Source organism: Nelumbo nucifera, chromosome 4 (assembly GCF_055504915.1).
Source record: "Nelumbo nucifera cultivar China Antique chromosome 4, China Antique-T2T, whole genome shotgun sequence".
Taxonomy (NCBI): Eukaryota; Viridiplantae; Streptophyta; class Magnoliopsida; order Proteales; family Nelumbonaceae; genus Nelumbo; species Nelumbo nucifera.
In genome coordinates, this window is record NC_142652.1 from 67201353 (window position 1) to 67221925 (window position 20573).

Sequence of the window (20573 nt, forward strand, 5' to 3'; positions counted from 1 at the left end):
AAAAATACCGATGCCCACCCTTACCCACCTCATTGAACATTTCAAATAGCCTTGAGCATAAATCCCAACCTTTATTTCTAGGAACACCCAAGTATCCTAGGGCAGTTTTGACAATTTAAATATGTATCCTCTACCAATTTCCCCAAAGCTAGCACAGAGTAAGGATATCATCATGACCTAGTGTTTCACCAATTGATAGAGGAAAGGACTGGAGGCCACCTCTAACTGTGTCAATCCTCAAGTGACCTTATTATCTCTCAAAATTTGCTAGTTAGCCCGATTGAGCCATGCATAAATACATTTTCTATGGCGAACTAGTTAAATTCCTAGTGTACCTTTTGTAGGGCCAAAAAAAAAAGAAAATAAATAAAAAAGTGAAGAAAAAAGAGAAAAAGAAAAAGTGAAGAAAAAAAGAAGAATGAGCAATGAATAATGAAGAAAAAACTGGGGCAACTTAGTATGGAAGAATGACCAACGGATATTGAAAAATGGGAAAGCTTGAAGGGAATGGTAGTCAAAGGAGATCAAACTAGTAAATTTGGGACAGATAAAAAGTGGGGGAGAATGATAGAGAAATATTTGAAGAAGGTTAAAAAAGTGGGGCAAATATATGTTTCAATCATTTTAGAATCAATTGGCTTGAGTATTTGTCTGTCGGTTCTTTAACATGTAAAGTCCACCATGACCAGTGAAGAAACATAGTTCATATTGGAAGATTTGAAGGCTATGTAAAAAAAAAGAGAGAAAAATGAAGAAAAAGGAAGAAGAGAAAATAAACAAAAATGAGGATGAAGAGAAATAGCAGCCCTGCATAAAGGTTTTGCATCTAATTTTCAGTCAAAAATATATTTTTGAGCCATTCACCCTTCATTTCAAATCCCATGTCCTAGACCACGTTTAGTCCCATTCACCAAGTCCTCATCGATCCTTTAAAAATTGGTAATTTAGCATAGGATAGATCTGATTGGCTGGCGATGAGGGATTTTGTTCTAAACCTTCTTCAATTAAGCATCTCTCATCACAAATCTTTCTGTTAATCAAGAATTAGGGCAGTTTCCCATAAAACCCAGGTGTATAATGCGTCAGTTATATGTATTTATAATTTCTTAAAAGTTACAACTGTAGTGATAAGTACAATAGAAGTGAAATTCTTTTAAAATTTAAAGTAGAGATACATTATCTTTTTAACTTGTTCTCCTTATCCGTGTGCATAGGTGTGTAAGTAGACTTGGACTATGATACATGAGCCTGGATAACACGATCTTGGACTGACTTGTCAACTTGCCTAACAGGAAGTAATAATTGAAGTTACATTTTCAACCTTACCATTAGAGATGGATAAAATACACAATTATAGGGATTTTAGTAGCCATTAAAGCTAACATTAAAGTTATAATAAAATGAAGGGAAGAGAACTGATTTGATGCATTTGTGTTGCTTGTTGGCCATCATGTCATTGGATTTATTTGAATGCTAGGGGGCGCCTTTTGGGAGGACGGCCCTACTTTTTACTGCGAACTAGCCTGTGTTGGGGTCACGAAACTCAGTGCATTGTTTGTGGAATGAAATGGAAAGGGATTTTTCAGTTGATTACGGGATGAGCTCAAAATCTTTGTGTATCGAAATTTCATTTGAGAGATGATGCTTATTAAGTATACTTTGATTGGACGGTCCACTGAATTGTCTTGAAATCTGGCAAGGAATTGCAACTTCAACTTTTTTTTCCCTTATCACATTGTCAATTTGTGATCCATAGCCAATTATAAGACACGTGGAAAGTTATTTGTGCTTTCCCCTCACTATCCTACAAATAGCCAATTATAAGACACGCGGAAAGTTATTTGTGCTCTATATCATTCCATGGTTCATGTAGATCCAGGCCCAGTATCCCAAAGGCAAAAGTGCAGCCTAAGGGATTTCTTCTAATTCCAATAGCCTAGTCTAAATGATATATAAATGCAAATGTCTTTTGGTCTTGACCTTCTCTTTCCAAAACTGGTTTGAGTGCCACTCAATATATCAAATCTGGCTCACAAGTCGTATGGTCCAACTGTCCAGGTCAACAACCTGAATTGCTGGAAGGAAAAACAAAAGTTAAAGCAAAAAATATTACTTGTATTCAAGTAAATGGTTTTGAGAATGGGTCGTGGTCCGAATGGTTGGACTGTTCTGCCCATCCGAGTTTTGTCAATTGCCAGACTCACTTCCACACATCAATTTTTCTTTCTTGTAAGCGCTACATTAGAAAATAAAATAAAAAACAAGACTCCGTATAATCTATAATCTATATATATATATATATATATTAAAATTGGTCTGTTCACGTCACCAAACCTATCCTTGCTTCAAACCCCCTTCCTAATTTTCTATTTTTTATTATTTTAATTCCACATAATTACCCATTAAACCAATAAGAAAATAACATATGCATAACTATTTCTAACAACCATAAAAAAAGAGGGATTTGCTTTTCTAATGTTTATCCAAGTGGCACCACTTTCCCCCACTTCCTCCTAAATTGTCTTTAATTCCTATTTATCTCCTAAATTATCTCTAACTCCTATTTATCTCTTAAATTATCTCTACTTTAGTAGAGAGACTCTCTCCTAAACTATCTTTAATTCCTATTTATCCTCTCCCCCACTTTTTATCTATATCTATCTAAAGAAATTTTAATTAAAAAAAAATCAGAATAATTTAAATGTTATAACAAAATTATACAGTAAATTTAAAATATTTATTCAAAACACAAAAAAATAATAGATTTAATAAAATTTATATTATTGATAATTTCAATATTTTTACAAAATTCATCATGAAATTATGTAATAACAATATAAATTATAATTTTACGAATTATTCAATTTAAATGTTATACAAATAATAAAAATTTAACATTAAAAAATAAAACATTATTTAAATATTTCAATAACTAAAAATATTAAATAAAAACATTTTAGCTAAATAAAAATCAATAAATATTAACATTAACAAAACTTAGCAAACATTAAAAATGTATTTCAATTCCACTTAAAAATCAAACTTAATAAACGCTAATAAAAATAAGAAATTTAAATATAAAAATATTAATTGATAGTTTTAATAATATTATTAGATAACTTATTAGTTGAGACCATTATTGTGCATAATGAACTCATTAAAAATGATAAAAATTAATGAAATTTTAAAATGCAGAACCTATTTATTAATAGTATTTTATTGCAAAAATTACTAAATAATACTGAAAAAATACCAGCAATTAATTAAAAATCCGAAAAATTCTGAAAAACATAAACATAATTAAAATACTAAAAATATTGAAAAATTAACAATATTTTATATTCATAAGGGTATTTATTGAAAATAATTAAAGTACAATTAATAGTATTTTATTATTAAAATGTACCAAAAATTATTAAAAAATACCCAAGCTAGAAGTTTTTGAAAAATATTGAAACTTCGATGAATTTTTTTATTAACTATGGTATTTATTCAGTTATTTAATTTATTTTTTACTGAAAGCAAATGCAAATTAATTTTGTAGTGACTAATATGCAAAAAATAAATGCTGAAAATAGTGAAAATTATTGAAAAATACTCATATGAAAAAATTACTGAATAATAATGAAAAAACACCAAAAATTAAATAAAAATCTAAAAATTTTGAAAAGCCTAAAGCTTAATTAAAATACTAAAAATAATTCAAAAATTAAATTAAATGTATTTTATTGCAAAAACATATTGAGTAATAATGAAAAAAAAATAATGTATTTTAATTATTAATAGTAATATATTGAACAATAATTACTTTTAAACTGTAATCAACAATAATTATAATTTAAGCTATAAATAGTAGAAAATTACATTTAATTAGTTTTAGCCAAGAAATTAGCAATATTTCTGAAAATATGATAATATACAGTAATTTAATAATTACAATATTTTAATAATTAATAATAAAAGGTAACAAATCATTTATAACTTAACCTAAGCCGATTGAATCTATAAATTTGAAGGCTCAAGCAACTATTTTCTTTTGAGTTAGGTCTAAAAATAACTTAACCTAACCCAATTAGATCTAAAAATATGAACAATAATTATTTTTAAATATTAATTAACAGTAATTATGATTTAAGCTATAAATAGTAGAAAATTACATTTAATTAGTTTTGACCAAGAAATTAGCAATATTTCTGAAAATATGATAATTTCCAGAATTACTGTATTTTAATAATAAATAATAAAAAGTAAGAAATCATTTATAACTTAAACTAACCCGATTAGATCTATAAATTTGCAGGCTCAAGCAACTATTTTCTTTGGAGTTCGGGCTAGTTGAGATATGCACCATGCCCACACATTATAATGGATAATTAGACTCAAAGTGTAATTGGGTATCAAACTTTTGGAGTCCAATGATGGCTTTAGCGGATAGTGCCCAAGGTAATTAACAACCCCTAATAAACTCAACTTGGAAGTTATATGCATATATGGTAAATATTATTATATAATATTTAAATAACAAATTTTATATTAATACATAGAAATTTTATATATTTTTATAATAGACTAGAAATAAATAAAAAATTTAATTTGTAAAAAATCATAGTTTTATAATTAACACGAGCCCCATTATCAACAGAAAATGTGTAAGCCCGAGCTTGAGCCCGGCCTGACCATCGGGCCTAGATCTCGAGCCTAAGCCTGAAGCTCATACACAAAATGTCTTATTTTCAGCATATTTTTATAAACTAATATTATATTAATTTAGTAATAATTTAATAAACTAATTTATATTTCCTAATAGTAAATAGATATTTATTAATAATTTAAGAATCATATATATATATATATATATATTATTTATTATATATAACAGAAGTACTTTTTTATATGTGTAATAGTATCAGCCTGGGTTTATTTCAGAAAGCTTGAGCTCGAGCCCACGAGCCTAAAATTTTGTCCAAGCCTGAAAAATAACAGGTAGGGCCATCGGGTTACCCAACCCATGAATAGGTCTAATTTGTATATATAAAAAATCATATGAAATAAAAATTTAAACATCTTTCTCAACCTTTTTTAAAAAATGGACCTTTCATAGCTTGGCCCCTTGGCCTAGCCCAAGGCCATGGACCAGCTCAGCCCATGGCACGGCATGGGCCCATGCAAGCTTGGGCTATGGGCTGTGCCGAACCGACCCCCAAATTATCCCAGAGGAGGGAGGCACAACCCGAGACGCCCTTGGGCCAACAAGACACAGTGTGGGCCGCATGCAGGTCGTGTTGTGCCGGCCCAACACGACCCGATTTACACCTCTACCTAAACCCACTCAATATTGGAGACAGGGTGGGAAAATTCGAAAATTCCCCATCCTTGATGAGGAGTGGGGTGCCTTGCCCCTAAACTCGCCAACATTGAGGAGTGGTAACCTTACCCTGAACCCGCCAACACTAGGGATGGGGTGAGGGTGGGGTAGAGTGTTTAACTATGGAGTAGGGACAAGGATGGAGTGCCCCGCCATGAACCCACCCCGTTGTCATTCCTATATAATTTGTTAATTATTAGTGAAATTAATGAAATGTTAGTTTTTGTAATTATTTTTTATTTATTCAAAGTTAATCAATTTCATTTAAAAATAATAAAAATAATAACAATTATTAAAATTACTACAAATTATTAATAAAACTAAATTTATTCATATTAAATTAACAATAATTATTTTCTGTAAATCAACATTAAATGAAAAATACAATTATAAAAATTTTAGATATTAACAATAACTTTAAATACTTTTAGTTAATTAACAATAAATTTTGATTATTAATTAATAATAAATAAAATTATTAATTTTTTTAGATTTTCCCGTGCATCGCACGGGTCTCCGCTAGTACAATTTTATAAAGGTATATGCGGGAGATATTAACAAATAATTTTTGGACACCCTTTTGGGTATTGATTTTGATTGGGTAAGGCGACTTTGGCTTGACATTTTGTAAGTTGTAATTAGGGTGGGTTGGTTGGTTGCATGTAGGAAAACGAAAAAAAAAAAAAAAAAGATATTCAATAGGATGAATGAATTGTTTTTTAAGTTTGTTGGTATTTGGTTGAACTTGGGATTTGGAAAACAAACCTTAGTTTACGGAAAACCATTTCCGTGCAACTAGGGGTGGCAACGAGTCGAGCTTTTCACAAGCAGCTCGAGCTCGGCAACTAGAGATTGCCTCATATGGCTTGCGAGCCAGCTCGAATATATATATATATATATATATATATAATATTATAATTATTAATTATTATAATTCTTAATTTTTTAAGTATCAAATAAAAAAATATTTTTATATATAAATTTTTATTTTTATGAAATATTTTTTCTCAAAATCGAACTCAATCCGAGCCGAGGTCGAACTTATGAATTTTTTACTCGAACTGAGCTCGAGCTCAAGGTTCTGGCTCGAACCGAGCTCGAACTCAAGGTTCTGGCTCGAACCGAATTCGAGTTCAAGGTTCTGACTCTAACTGAACTCAAGCTCAAACCTTGTAGAATAGTCTCGAGCCAAGCTCGAGCCTGGTAGTATTTGACTCAGCTTGGCTCGAATCCAACCCCTGCATGCAACTAATAATTAGCATTATATATTGTTTGCCTTCATTTTTTATTTCAACGAATTGAACAATAATAACATAAGAGGCTGGGTATTTTAAATTTTTAATGGGTCGGGCTTGATTTTTAACAGTACTCCCAACCCAAAATAGATACAAGGCATGGGCGGGCTTTGTAGCGCTAAGCCTGTAAGTGCTGAGAGTGAGACATATCTTGTCTTGTGGGCCTCCAATCCCATTTCAGTCCCCGCCCGTTCAAATAAGGTGGATTCAAAGAAGGTAACATCCATAATGACAAATCTACACTTCGACATTGGGTTATAACAGCAATACCCCTTTTAGTTTTGAGCATACCCAAGAAAAACACATTTCTTGGCCTTAGAAAAAGGAAACACATTTCTTGGCGATAAGGGCCAAGAATGTAAACAAAGGAATCACAACCAAAAACCCTCAAAGGTATATGAAATATCTCCCCATCTAGAAAAAGAAGACTAAATGGCACCTTAAACCCTAAAGTCCGTAAAGGAACAAAGTTAATCAAATGCACGGCTATAAGAACTACATCTCCCCAAAACTGCACAAGAACTAAAGCACACACCATAAGACTCTTTGCCACCTCCACAATGTGTTTGTTTTTCCTCTCAGCAACTCCATTATGTTGTGATGTATATGCACAACTGCTCTGATGAACTATACCATGTTCTAATAGATACGTGGTCAGGTCCTTCTCAAAATACTTTCTAAATTATCTGATCTAAAAGCCTTAGTTCTCACTCCGAATTGTGTGATAACCATATATTGAAAGTGTTGTACCAAGTTAGAAACCTCATCACATGATTTCGTCAAATATATCCAAGAATATCGTGTATAATCATCCACAAACAAAAGAAAGTAACGGAATCATCCCATGGAAGGGATATGATATGGCCCCCATACATCAATGTGAACAATATTAAAAACAGAAGTATTTCTTTTATTACTTAGTTTAAAAGATTATCTATAATGCTTTCCTAACTGACAACTCTCACACTCCAAAGTAGATAATTGAACGGACTCAAACAAATTTGGGAAAAGACATATCAAAGAACTAAAAGAATGATGTCCCAAGCGATTGTGCCAAAGCATAACTTGGTTCACTAATTTTGACCCACTACTACTGCTACTGCTAACATGATGACCCTGATGTCTCGGAATCTCACCAAGAAGGTAGACTCCATTAATTTCACGACCACTCCCAATCATCTTCTTTGACTCCAGATCCTACAAAACACATTACCAGGAAGAAAATTCATGGAACAATTCAAAATTGTTGTCAAACAACTAATAGATAGTAGGTTGGTATGAAATCTAGGGACATGTAAAACAGAAGACAGAGTTATATCATTGGTCACTCTAACTGTCTCCTTCCCAGCAATGGGCATATGTGAACCATCTATTGTAGAGACTCTGTCTCTACTAGAGCACAATTGATAGGAACTGAAAAGGGCAGGGGCATTAGTCAGGTGCTCAAATGCTCCTAAGTCTATAATCTAGGGAGATCCCTCCTTACCTAAAGTGGATGCAAGATTTGCAATTGCATATGAACTAACTGTATATACAAAGTGGTGCAATTGGCTCCTGCATTCTGCTGTCCATCTGGAAGGCTAGAGCTAGGTGAATCTTTCTTATTCAAAAAGTTGTCCAAACCTCTCCAGTTATGTTCTCACTACTGCTATTGCAATGGATTTCCAATCAATTTGGGAAAGAGGGGCCGATGAGTCTCCTGTAGTAGCTACATTTGCATTTTCCTTCTTGTTCCTTATCTGAATAGGCATAAGATTTGGATGAAACTTCCAACAAATGTCCCTATTATGCTTAAGCTTCTTGCAATAATCACACACCAAGTCCTTCTTTATCTTCCATTCTAGTCTCACTACTCCCCCTGTCTCCATTCGGCTTAGATTTTGTTGTACCAACCATAGCCGACTGGTCAATCTCAGGTTGTCTCAGCATTACATTCCTCCTACTCTCCTCTCTAGAGACAAATGCATATGCGTAAGAGAGTGTCACACCCTCCCTACAAAGAATATGTTGCCTACCAATGCCAAATTCAGGGTTCAGCCCTACCAAGAACTCAAAAATCCTATTCCTCTCTACTATTCTGTGATAAGTTGTTGCATCATTTACACTTTCCTAAACCACAGTTTCTAAGTGATCTATTTCCTGCCATAGGGTTTTCAGCTTGGAGAAATACATAGCAAGAGGTTTTTCTCCCTATGTCATACTTATCACCTGATTTCTTAACTAATAGACTCTGGCTTTATTTTGCTTATGAGAGTAGGTTTTGAAAAGGATGATAAAATCCATCGTATGGACACTAAAACAGTTGCGGAATGGGTGGGCGAATTTCAAAAATTTTCTACCTACCTTTCAACTAGGAATCGCATTCCCTAATTTTAGAATCAAGATTCAAGGATCCTACTTGAACCAGAACCGAATCAGATCTGAACCAAAAGTGAAGGGAGTAATTATACCTAATCCAGAGAAAAAGATTTCTCCCAAAGTTGGTGTTCACGCCCAAAGAAGGAACCAAGATCTACTCCTGCTGAATATGACACAGCAACTGTGGAACAGAATCAGCAGGGTGCGTCCTGCACACTGAATCCTTCACAAGAATCCTCTGGATGACAATGAGCACCAAACCGAATCAGCCTTTCAAAAAGACTGATATCAAGAACTTTTCTTGATATTTCTGTGGCAGAGAAAACGAACTTCAGCAGATGGATGGTAGCTGCAACCGGAGGAAGCTAGATAAATAGATGGCGAACTGCTTTTCTTTTCTCTAGGGTTTCTGAGATCCTATCTCACAAAACTACAGAGAGTGTTCTGTCTCCCTAGGGTTCGAATTCATGTAAATCAATTAGGGTTTCCTCCATACTTCATGATTAAGAAAGGATTTTTTGATCATATCAGGAGTTGTCCCTTATCCAAATCTGTACTTGGATTAGGACTCTCCTTAATCCTATCTGCAGATTAGATAAGCTTTTGGGCTCATCATAATCTCAGATTCGCCCCTTAATAATGACTGATCAAATCAGCCCAGTTCGAAATGGGCTTTAGGCCCAATAAGGTTATATGCTCAAAAGTCTTACAAACTGCTGCCCAGTTGGGCTTCTTTGTATGGCGTGGGACCCAAGCATTGATCTACACACCAGCCACATGGGTTCGGCCCAGCCTCTATTACAAGGCCTGGCCGAATTCACTAGAAAGCTCATTGAACCCCCTGAGCCCATCAAATGGACCCTATGGGCCCAACACTTACACTAAGTGGTTCCTGGGCCAAGCCATCTTATAAAAACCCAGGGACTGTGGGCAGGTGCAAGATTAGCCCATCAGGTATCATCCCAAATGGCCTTACACTTAACCTCTCAACCCATAATGTTCAAGCACTGCTCGACAAGAGAGGACCTCTCCCTCGGCGGCAAGGAACAGTGTTGCATTCTCCACTTACATGGATCCCGGGAATTAAAACCATTTGCAAACATTTTGAAACCATTTTGCAAAACAAAATTCCAACGATTGAAATCAACTGCCAGTAGTTTGGTTTCCATCAGAAAGAGTGCATCATCAATCATTACCTTTGTCCGGCAAAGGGGCTGATCCCGTCACTATGATCACCCACTCAGATGAATTCTCAGATTGTCCCAACATACCCAAGTTTTGACCCCCGCTAAGGATCTCACTGATTGGCATATCAAAGACAGCCCAATTCGACACCTAGGGGTCAGGTGTAACTTTCCAGTTTTGTCCATCAATCTCCAAGGTCCAGGGCAATACTGGAAATCTGGTCTGGTTCAAGGGTTCAATTAATCCTACACTGCATGTGCCTTGGGTCTCACCCAGGTGGCTGAGACAAGCCACCCCAAAAATTGGCAACACAATAGTGTCAGCCTTAGCAGGATAAATCTCCCCAGACTTATCCAACGGCTGTGAACATTCAAAACCAACACAAGTCTCATTAAGGGTCCAGTTTTAGGGTCTTACACAGAAGTATACCACACAACATGAATCAAACATGTACTTCATTTATTTACATTAAATATCAAAAGTACATCAAAACTAATTGAAGCTAAGGGCATAAAAAAATTGTCCAACAAGTTTCAGTCACTCCATCCCAAATCTCCTTAGCAATATTAGCCCATAGGATATTTTTTGCAATATGAGGTAACATAGAATTACATAGGCAGGACATTACCATGTAATTCTCCTGCACCCATTGGGAAGAGTCTGTATCAGGTTTCTTCTCCTCCCAAGTGAGATACCTTAATTTTCCACGAGCATCAATAGCCATCGTAGTTGATTGTGCCCACTCCAAATAATTTGTACCTTCAAGTTTTACTGTAGTAATGATCTCAAACCCAAAAATATCACTACTACCTCCAAAACCCAGTCCCACAATATTGATAGATTTCATCTCGGTACTCCAACTCTCCATCTTACTTCAAATAATTCAACAATAAGAAGAAATAGATTGAAAACCTTCAAAAAATAATTTAATATCACACACACAGAAACCAACCCTTCCGGAAGAAGAAAACCCTAGCTGGAGAGAAATACCTCTCCTCTCCACGCCTCCCAATAGAGAAAATAGTGAATCGATCACTCCAGGAGGCTCAAAAAATTCCAAAAACCAAACCGCCCTCTTCAGAAAATCAAAAGAAAACTAACAATACCTAGGCGCCCAAGATCAAATAAAAAACAAAGAGTTCAACTTTTTTGGGACTCTTCCCCGTAGTCCAGTTCTTGATTTTGATGCCAAACAGAAGATCACCTTTCGGATAACTAGATCCCACCAAAAAATCCAAGAACTAGGCAATCTATAGCAAATCGATCAACCCTTTACTACTTCATGCAATTGAGTGATCTAGGGCTACATGAGAATGCTTCAAGAAACCCTAGTCGATGCTCTAATACCAAGTAGAAATCTGCTGAATTAAAAAATATGAAAGAAATGTAGTTTCTTGAAGAGGGAAGGAAGAGAGAAGGAGAAGAAGAAAATAAGAGAAGTGAAAAAGAAAAGAGAGTAATGATTTGGCCGCCCCCTTCACTTATTATTTATACTAAAAATAATAGAACAGTAAAAAGACAACTATGCCCTTATAGGGCGACAAAACATAAAACAACATATGTAATACTCAAAAACATAATAAAATTTGGACTCACATAACTACTGTGGTCCCCACCTCTTATCTAATAACTAACATAAAACATTTTCTCAAAAAAAAAAACATCATAAAACTGACTAATCTTCAACAACAAGAACTTGCCAAAATGCCCCTGTGTAGGAGGTAGTTCCCTTGGTTGGCTTCCTAGATGCATGATGATGCCCTCGTGGTTAAATTGATGATAAATGACTTCGAAGTAAAACAAACTCTTGTCAACTCTAGAAGCTTGGCCGACATTATCTTCCTAGATGCATTTGAGCGGATGGAATTCAGCAAGAAAGACCTATAGCCAGTTGACGTCCCCTTGGTTGGCTTCAACGGAGAGGTAGTTCGACCTCTAGGCAGGGTGAGGGTTCCAGTGATGGCGGGCTCAGCGCCAAACTCGATACTATTCGATCACAATTTCCTAGTGGTTGTGACCCCCTCACCCTACAATGCCATTCTAGGCCGACCACATGCCCTGGTGGTGTTAACCTACCATTTAGTAATGAAATTTCCAACATCTTGTGGAGTAGAAGTCATGTGAGGCGATTAACTTGAGTCTTGCAAATGCTACATGATCGCACTTAAGGGCAAAGTAAAACATGTTGTCGACATTGACATAGAGCCGCCCTTAAAAAACATTGATGAGCGAGCTCGTCCCATAGAAGACACTATCCTAGTGCCGGTCTCAGATACCGAGCCTGAGAAGACAATGCAAATCAGGGTTCGCCTTGCTAAACCGTTGCACTCTGACCTAGTAAGTTTCTTAATTGAAAATTTAAATGTGCTTGCTTGGTTGGCAGTAAAAATGTCCGGCATAGACCCTTCTGTCATAACTCAGAAATTAAATGTTGACCCCTTAGTTAGACCAGTCCGATAGAGGAAAAGGAACCTTGCCCAAGAAAGATGGAAGATAGTAGATGAGGAGGTAGAGAAGCTCCCTGTAGCAGAGTTCGTTAGAGAAGTCCAATATCCGAGCTTGACTGCAAACCTAGTGCTCATTAAGAAGGCTAATGGCAAGTGGCGCATGTGTGTCGACTATACTGACCTCAATAGAGCCTTCCCAAAGCATAGCTTCCCACTCCTTAGAATTGACCACCTGTTAGACACAACCTCGGGGTTCAAGCTGTTCAGTATCATGGACACATACTCCAGCTACAACCAAATCCTAATGGATCTGATTTACGAAGAAAAAACTGCCTTTATAACTAAGATGGGCTTGTACTATTATAAAGTTATGCCCTTTGTTTTAAAAAACGTTGGGACGACCTTCCAGCGCCTTGTAAATAAAATTTTCTTTGATTTTGTTGTAAATAAAATTGAAGCTTATGTTGATGATATGGTTGTAAAAACTCAATTTTCAAACTCTTTAATTGACGATCTGAACTGTGTTTTAACGTTCTAAGGAAGTATAACATGAAACTCAACCCAAACAAGTGCATCTTCGGGGTCACATTGGGCAAATTCCTCAGGTACATAATGAGCCGACGTGGCATCGATGCCAACTCAGACAAAAATTAATAGGACGAATCGCCACCCTAAACCAATTCATGTCTAAGTCAGATGGGCGATGCCTCCTATTCTTTAAGCCAAAAAGAAGAACCAAAATTCGAGTGGACTAAAGAGTGTTAGCTCGCGTTCGACGAGCTCAAGAGATACCTCAGTTTGCCACCTATGTTAACTAGGCTGGAACCCGGAGATGAGCTCAAACTTTACCTCTCTACGAGTGATGAGGTAGTCAGCTCGGTCCTTCTTCGAGAAGTACCTGTTTATTATGTAAGTAAAATTTTGTACATTGCTGAGATTAAGTACCCAAACATTGAGAAGTTGGTCTTCTCGCTGATGTTAGCTACCCATAAACTACGACCTTATTTTTAGGCCCACACAATCATGGTCTTAACTGATCGATCTCTTAGGCAAATTCTTCAAAAGCCTGAGGTCTCGGGTAGACTAACAAAATGGCAATCGAGCTCAATGAGTATGATATCCGGTTGGAGCCGCGACCAACAATCAAGGCACAAGTCCTAGCTGACTTTGTCGCCGAGTGTATGTTTAGCACGCCAACCCCTGAAGTTGCCAAACCCATGACCACCTCGGAGGCATCAACTAACATGACACATGTCCCGACCTAGGACGAGGAACCCTAGATCCTCCATGTGGATGACTTGTCCGACCAGCATAGAAGCAAGGCTGGATTGATCCTCTATGGATGTAACGAGGTAAAGCTGGAGTACGCCCTCTGGTTTGTGTTTCTAGCTTTGAACAATGAATATGAGGCATTGATAGTTGGGCTTTCACTACAAAGAAGGTCGGTGCAAAGCATCTCGTATTATGCAGCGACTCAGCTTCTCGTCAACCAAGTGAATGGGTAGTATGAGGCTCGGGAGACCATCATGTCGGCCTACCTGGCCAAGGTTAGAGAGCTCCTTCCCAACTTCCACTCTTAGTACATCCAGCAGATCCTGAGGTCCGAGAAGACAGAGGCTGATGCGCTCTTGAGCAAGCTGGTGCAACAGACTCCACGAAGAGAACGGTCTACATGGAAGACATGCCATACCCTATTATAGAAAGGGTGGCAGAGGAGGTCGCCCCTATTTTGGTAGTAGAGCCAAGATGGATGGATCCACTCATTGACTATCTACATCACGAACCCCTACCATTAAAGCGTAACGCTTGGAGGGTAGAGTTGTAATTAGCTCGCCATGTAATCATTAGTGAGCAATTATATCGTAGGTCATTCACACTCACCTACATGCGCTACTTGCGTTGATCCGAAGCCAATTGGTTGCTTTGGGAAATCCATGAAGGCCTCTATGGGGGACACCTAGGGAGCAGGGAGCTCGCCCAAAAAGTGTTGCGACAAGGCTATTGTTGGCTCACTTTGAAAGCGACGCACTAGAGTTGGTTCAAAAGTGTGGTAAGTGTCAGTGGCATGCCAACATACTACACCAGCCACTGCCAACCTAAGGTACCTTACTTGCCCATGGCCCTTTGCACAATGGGGATAGTGCGAGCAAGTAGAGGAGGTTCTTGGTCGTTGAGGATGATAAATTCATGAAGTGGGTGGAGGCTGAGCCACTAGTATCCATCACAACTCGTAATGTGCAGAACTTTTTCTAGAAGAGGGTCGTCTACAGATTTGGACTCCGTAAGGTATTGATCTCAGACAACGAGAAACAATTCGAGGACATCAAGTTCCAGAATTGATGCGCTAAGATGGGTATACAATAGAACTTCACCTCGGTGGCCCATCCCCTAGCAAACAGTTAGGTTGAAGTGACAAACAAGGCAATACCCCATGGGCTTAAAACTCAACTATCCAAGCTAAAGGTTTGTAGGTGGATGAGCTGACCAGTGTCCTATGGACTTATCGAACTACTATCAAGACGGTGATTAGGGAAACACCTTTCAATCTAACATATGGGACTGGGGTTGTAATTCCAACTAAGATTGAGGTGTTGACCTTACGTTCCGAGACGTATAATGAGGAGGCTAACGTGGATGAGTTACGGACTAACCTCGACCTAGTAGAAATGGTCAGTGACTTGGCCTACATTTGGACCGCAACATACAAGCAACGAATAGCTCGGTACTATAATGCTCGAGTTAAGAGATGACAATTTAGAGTTGGTGACCTAGTACTTAGGAAGATTATGGTACCTAATCCTGACTTACGAAATCTAGGCCCGAACTAGGAAGGCTCCTGTACATTTCTCAAAGTGATCAATGAAGGCGCGTACGAGCTCGAGACACTGAAAGGGAGGCAGGTGCCCCATGCATGGAATATGGATAACCCAAGGAGGTATTACCTGTAAAGAAGAACGGAAGTATCAAACTGTGTCCACCAAAATTACAAAATTTCACCAAGTATGAAAATATGACCACCCACTTTAACAACCTAGTCTAGCCAACCTATGAGCATGTCGGCTAAAATGAACTCAAAGGGAAAGCAAAATCGCTTTTATCTCTAAGGCCCCCTAAGTCGACCTCGAGATACATCGGTAAGTTGATACCTCAGCGACGTTTTGACTTAGCCAAAATTACGAGTCTAGTTGCCAACCTACGAGCACGTTGGCCAAAATGAACTCAAGGGGAAGCCAAATCGCATTTATCCCCAAGGCCCCCTATGCCGACCTCAAGACATGTCAACAAGTTGATACCTCGGCAACATTTGGACTTAGCTGAAATTAAGATTACAATCGCTTTGGTACTGAGACAATTCGTGCACCACATCACCTTGACAGTGTTGGACATGTCACCTCGACAATATTGGACATTTCGAAATAGTCAATTTTCTAGCATGTCAAAATATATGATAAGGAGGAAAGTCAATATATACTAAAATATTATTTCATTAAAGATTGATGAGTGCATTGCAAAAAAACAGAACAAAAATGAAAAATCATCAGGAGCACACAGGCTCCAAGAAACAACAGAATCTAAAAAGTCATCAAGAAGAAACAACAAAATCTAAAAAGTCATTAGGAGCACGCAAGCTCTAGGAAACAACAAACTCCAAGAAAAGCATGAACAAAAATATCTTGACCGGCTATTACTCTTCCTTGTTGTCTTGTATCTCATCATTAACATCGCTCACCTCATCGTCAACCTCTTCTTCTTCCTCATCTGGAGTCAAAGGCTCTTGATCGACCTGCACAACCAACTCGTCTAGCACTGACCTAACAGACATATTGCCAAAGTTGAAGTTTGTGTGCAGGGACTTAAGATAGTGTTGGCATAGCTTGAATCCCCTCTTCGTTAAGGGAAGGGCATTCTCAATTTTCTCCTGGGCGTACTCGGGCAACTTACGGAAATGTTTGACAACTGCGACCTCATCACATCGAATATCCTCAGTATACTTGGTCCGCCGATCCTCCAATTGACGATCCTTTGTCTGCACTTCATCGATCAAGGTGGCGATGGTCCCCCCCCCCCTAGCCTCCTCTAGCTCACACTACATGTCGGCACTAAGGTTGATAAAGCATTGGTGGTCCTCCTTAGCACTAGGTGAGCATCTTCGACACTGAAAAGCCTCTATGTTCACCTATATCTCACACCTCTCTTGTCGGGACAAGGCGACCTAATTCAGCAATACTTGGCCCATCGTATTTGCCTACAAGAAAAAAGAAAACTAGTCAAAGCAAATCTCAGAAGAAAGGAGAACTAAAACATCAAAGAATGTAGATGAAACTTGAAGCATGCACCGAGCCATCCTAGTGTCGACCTTAAAAGGGTCCATCCCACTATAGAATTGCATGCCCTCTGGAAGAAGATTACCTCTCCCCATGCATAGAGCTACTAAAGGGTCGGTAAGGCGGTTGACAATGGAAATATCAATATTGAGGACAAAGTGAGGTATGTCAGAAAGGTAGGGGCCAGCAGTGCTTTCCTCTTGGCCAACCTGAAGTGGGGAAGCGACTGGGTTTGTGACGGCCTGTTCAGGCTTTACAGACATCGGATCACCACCCCTTTCGAGTTTGACGACTTCGAGCACACGCGCTACAGACTTCACCTCAGCATTGGTCGGCATCCCCTCCATTAACACGCGATTGGCTGCCCTCCTCTTCTTCCTTGAAGATCTCTTCGCCGCTGCTAGGAAAAAAGCGGTACTCGCCATCTTTGAAAAAAAAAACAAAAGAATGATTAGTCAAGCTAAAAATCAACTTTAGAAATAAATACAAAGGATGATTCGGCCAACCTACCTATGAGACTCAAGCTGGCTTGGATGAGCATAGGTTCGGCTAGGAACTAGTCTACTAGTAACCACTGATGCACAAGGCGTTGAACTTTAAGACTCAACTCTTCGTTGAACTCTATTTCAGGAACCATTCTCGCATCATGTCACCACACGGTATCCATGAGCTAGCTGAAATCCAGAGAAAGAAAGAAATACCTACCCTTCCAATCCTTATTTTTTGAAGGAAAGCCTTCTAGAATCTTATAATTGTGATGAAAAGGCAAATAAAAGCAGAAGGGCACATTGGAGACCTTCTTTATACTACATAACCCCGAGAAGATATCTATGTCTAAAGGAAAATCTAGATGATGACTCAAAGAAATCATTCCCACAAGGGTCCGGATAGCATTGGGATGGAAATGCCCCTAGGAAATACCATAAAATGAAAACACCTCGGCAATGAAAGGGTGCAAAGGAAAATGGAGGTTGGTGATCAACGCCTCCTCAAAGACGTAAACCTCACCTCGGTCATGGCTCCATGGGAATTGATCTGGGTCGTGTTGGATGCAATTGAACTCCATGGGAATTTGGAATGTCGAAATTAAACTAACAATCTCTTCCCCACTCAGCTTGCTGGGACCAAATGGGGAACCCTCTAGCTCTTGCTAAGACGTCGAGGCCCCAAGATGAGAACCTCGCCGATCTTGTGTGAGGTCCCCTCCTCGGCTCAATCAAAGTATAACGACCCTCATTCAGAACCGCTTGAAGACATGACTAGAGAATGGAAAAGGAACTCACCAGCTTTCGAGAAATAGAAACCGGCGGCAGGCAAAGCTCACTCAACGACCTAATAGCAATCCCCCGGTAGAGTTCTCCAATCGATCACCCCTCTCCCTTGGTGAAGATCTCATAATAGTATGAGTGGGGACCCCCTATTTATAGCTTTCTAGCAAGGAAAATCAATGGCTAAGACACCTTATTGGCAAATCAACTGTCGAAGAAACTACACTACGTGCGGGCTAATTTGAATTTAAACTCCGCCATAGTCTCATCGTCTTTGAGCCGAGTTTGGTGAGTGAGCCGCACGATTTGTGGATCGGCCAAACAAATTACTAGACTAAGAAAAACGACTGTGAGCTACTCCCTTCGCCGAGCTAGCATCGACTTAGGAGTGGGGGTGATTGATGAGGGGTAATTTGGTTGTCCAAATGACATCACAACATGTGGCATTTCTGAACAGCTAGATGACATCTCAACACTAAGTAAGAAGATCACCTCAGCAGGGTTGCTAGCAACACCTCATCCAGGGCAGACCTATAGTACCTCGGCCTTGCCGATCTAAGGGACCTCAATGTGAGGAGCGACCTCCTTGAGGACCTGTCGAGCTAACTAGGGTACACACAACAAACTATGAGATGTGCTCGCTAACCTATTCCTTAAACCTGTTATCGAGACCGACTTCTCCAGGGTAATGACGCTCAACCATTAAGCCTGCCTACCCGCATTGTTCGCATCAGAGTTGATCGAACGGACCTTAGCCCTCTATGCAGATCGCATAATTGGTCGAGATGTCCTCTCCGAATTTAGTGGGAGAGGTTCCCCAGGAATCTCAGACCCTTTACAAGGGACCTTCGGTTCCTTATACCTATATAAAGGCATCATTCCCCTCATAAAAGGTATGTGCAATTCAGCTCTCGCATACTTTGGTTATCTAGCATTCTATCTTTCTCTAAAACCTCCAATTCATTGACTTAAGCATCAGAGTGTCCACCTCGGGTAAAACAACCCAGGCACTATAATACTGTCTCCCTGTAGGTTGCCTAGAAAACTATACATCTTGCCATTATTCATCTTGGCATACGAGTCACCTTCTAGCAAGGAATAGTCCAACTCAGCATCCGAATCAACCATGATAAATTATTATATTGCATTACATTAAAGCTTAATTAAGTATCTTAATATAATTTAAACCTTATATTAAATTAAGTTAAATATATTAATTAATTAATTAATTAATTTCACTTAACTTTAACATAAGTGGTGGTTAAAAAAAAAACTTTTAACATAAGTTAGTTCAGAAAATGCAATCTTTTTTGGCTACAGGCCGATAACCTATTCTTCAACATTATTAATTTAACAACTTTATTATTTTTGTTTTATACTTTTTTTTCATTATTTTCTGTACTTTTAGTGTTATACTAACATCATAACATATTTTTATGATTATTATTGTTTTTTTTAATGTAAGCAAATGAACATGATTTTTTATTTTTTTATTTTACATTTGTTAGAATATTTTTAATTTATATTTTTATTATTATTTCTACTATCACTAATCACTTAATTCTTATATTTTTATTATTTTCTATTACTTTTTCTATTTCTTACCTTTGTTAAAATATCTTTAATTTAATCAAGTGGGCTTAGATCAATTAATTAATTTATAGTACACATTGATCAAAATGGAGAGAGAGAGAGGTTGTTATGTGGACGTAGGGGGGAGGGGGAGAGAGAGGGAGGTTATGTGGGACACGATGAATCGATGGGGCGTGGTGTCATGAGAGAGAAAGAGAGGGGTTGCGTAGGGGGAGAGACCAGAGAGAGTGGCTTGTGTGGTGTCGTGTCGTGTCGGGGGAAAGGGATAGGGGTTATGTGGCACTCGGTGTCATAATTAGGGGGAGGAAGAGGGGGAGAGGGAGGATGTGGGACACGATGAACCGATGAGTCCTAGTGTCAAGAGAGAGAAAGTGAGGGGTTGCATGGGGGGGGGGATATATCAAGAGAGTTGGGGGTTGTACCAAACTTGATGGGGTCTAATGTAAGAAGAAGAAGAAGTGATATGATTTCAATTATAATATTTACAATGCAAAATCTATATTGCATCAATTTTCATAGAGTGTTTATAGACTGTCTAATTATAACTTAAAAAATGTTTTTAGATATTCAATTAGGTAAGTTAAGCAAATTAATTTAGTATTTAATTACCTATCTTAGTTAATTTATTTGATTTAATAATGATAAATTAAATAGATTATTAATTTAATTAATCTAATTATATACTTAAACTACATTAATTACTCAAAATTGAAAAAACTATAGTTACAACTAATAAT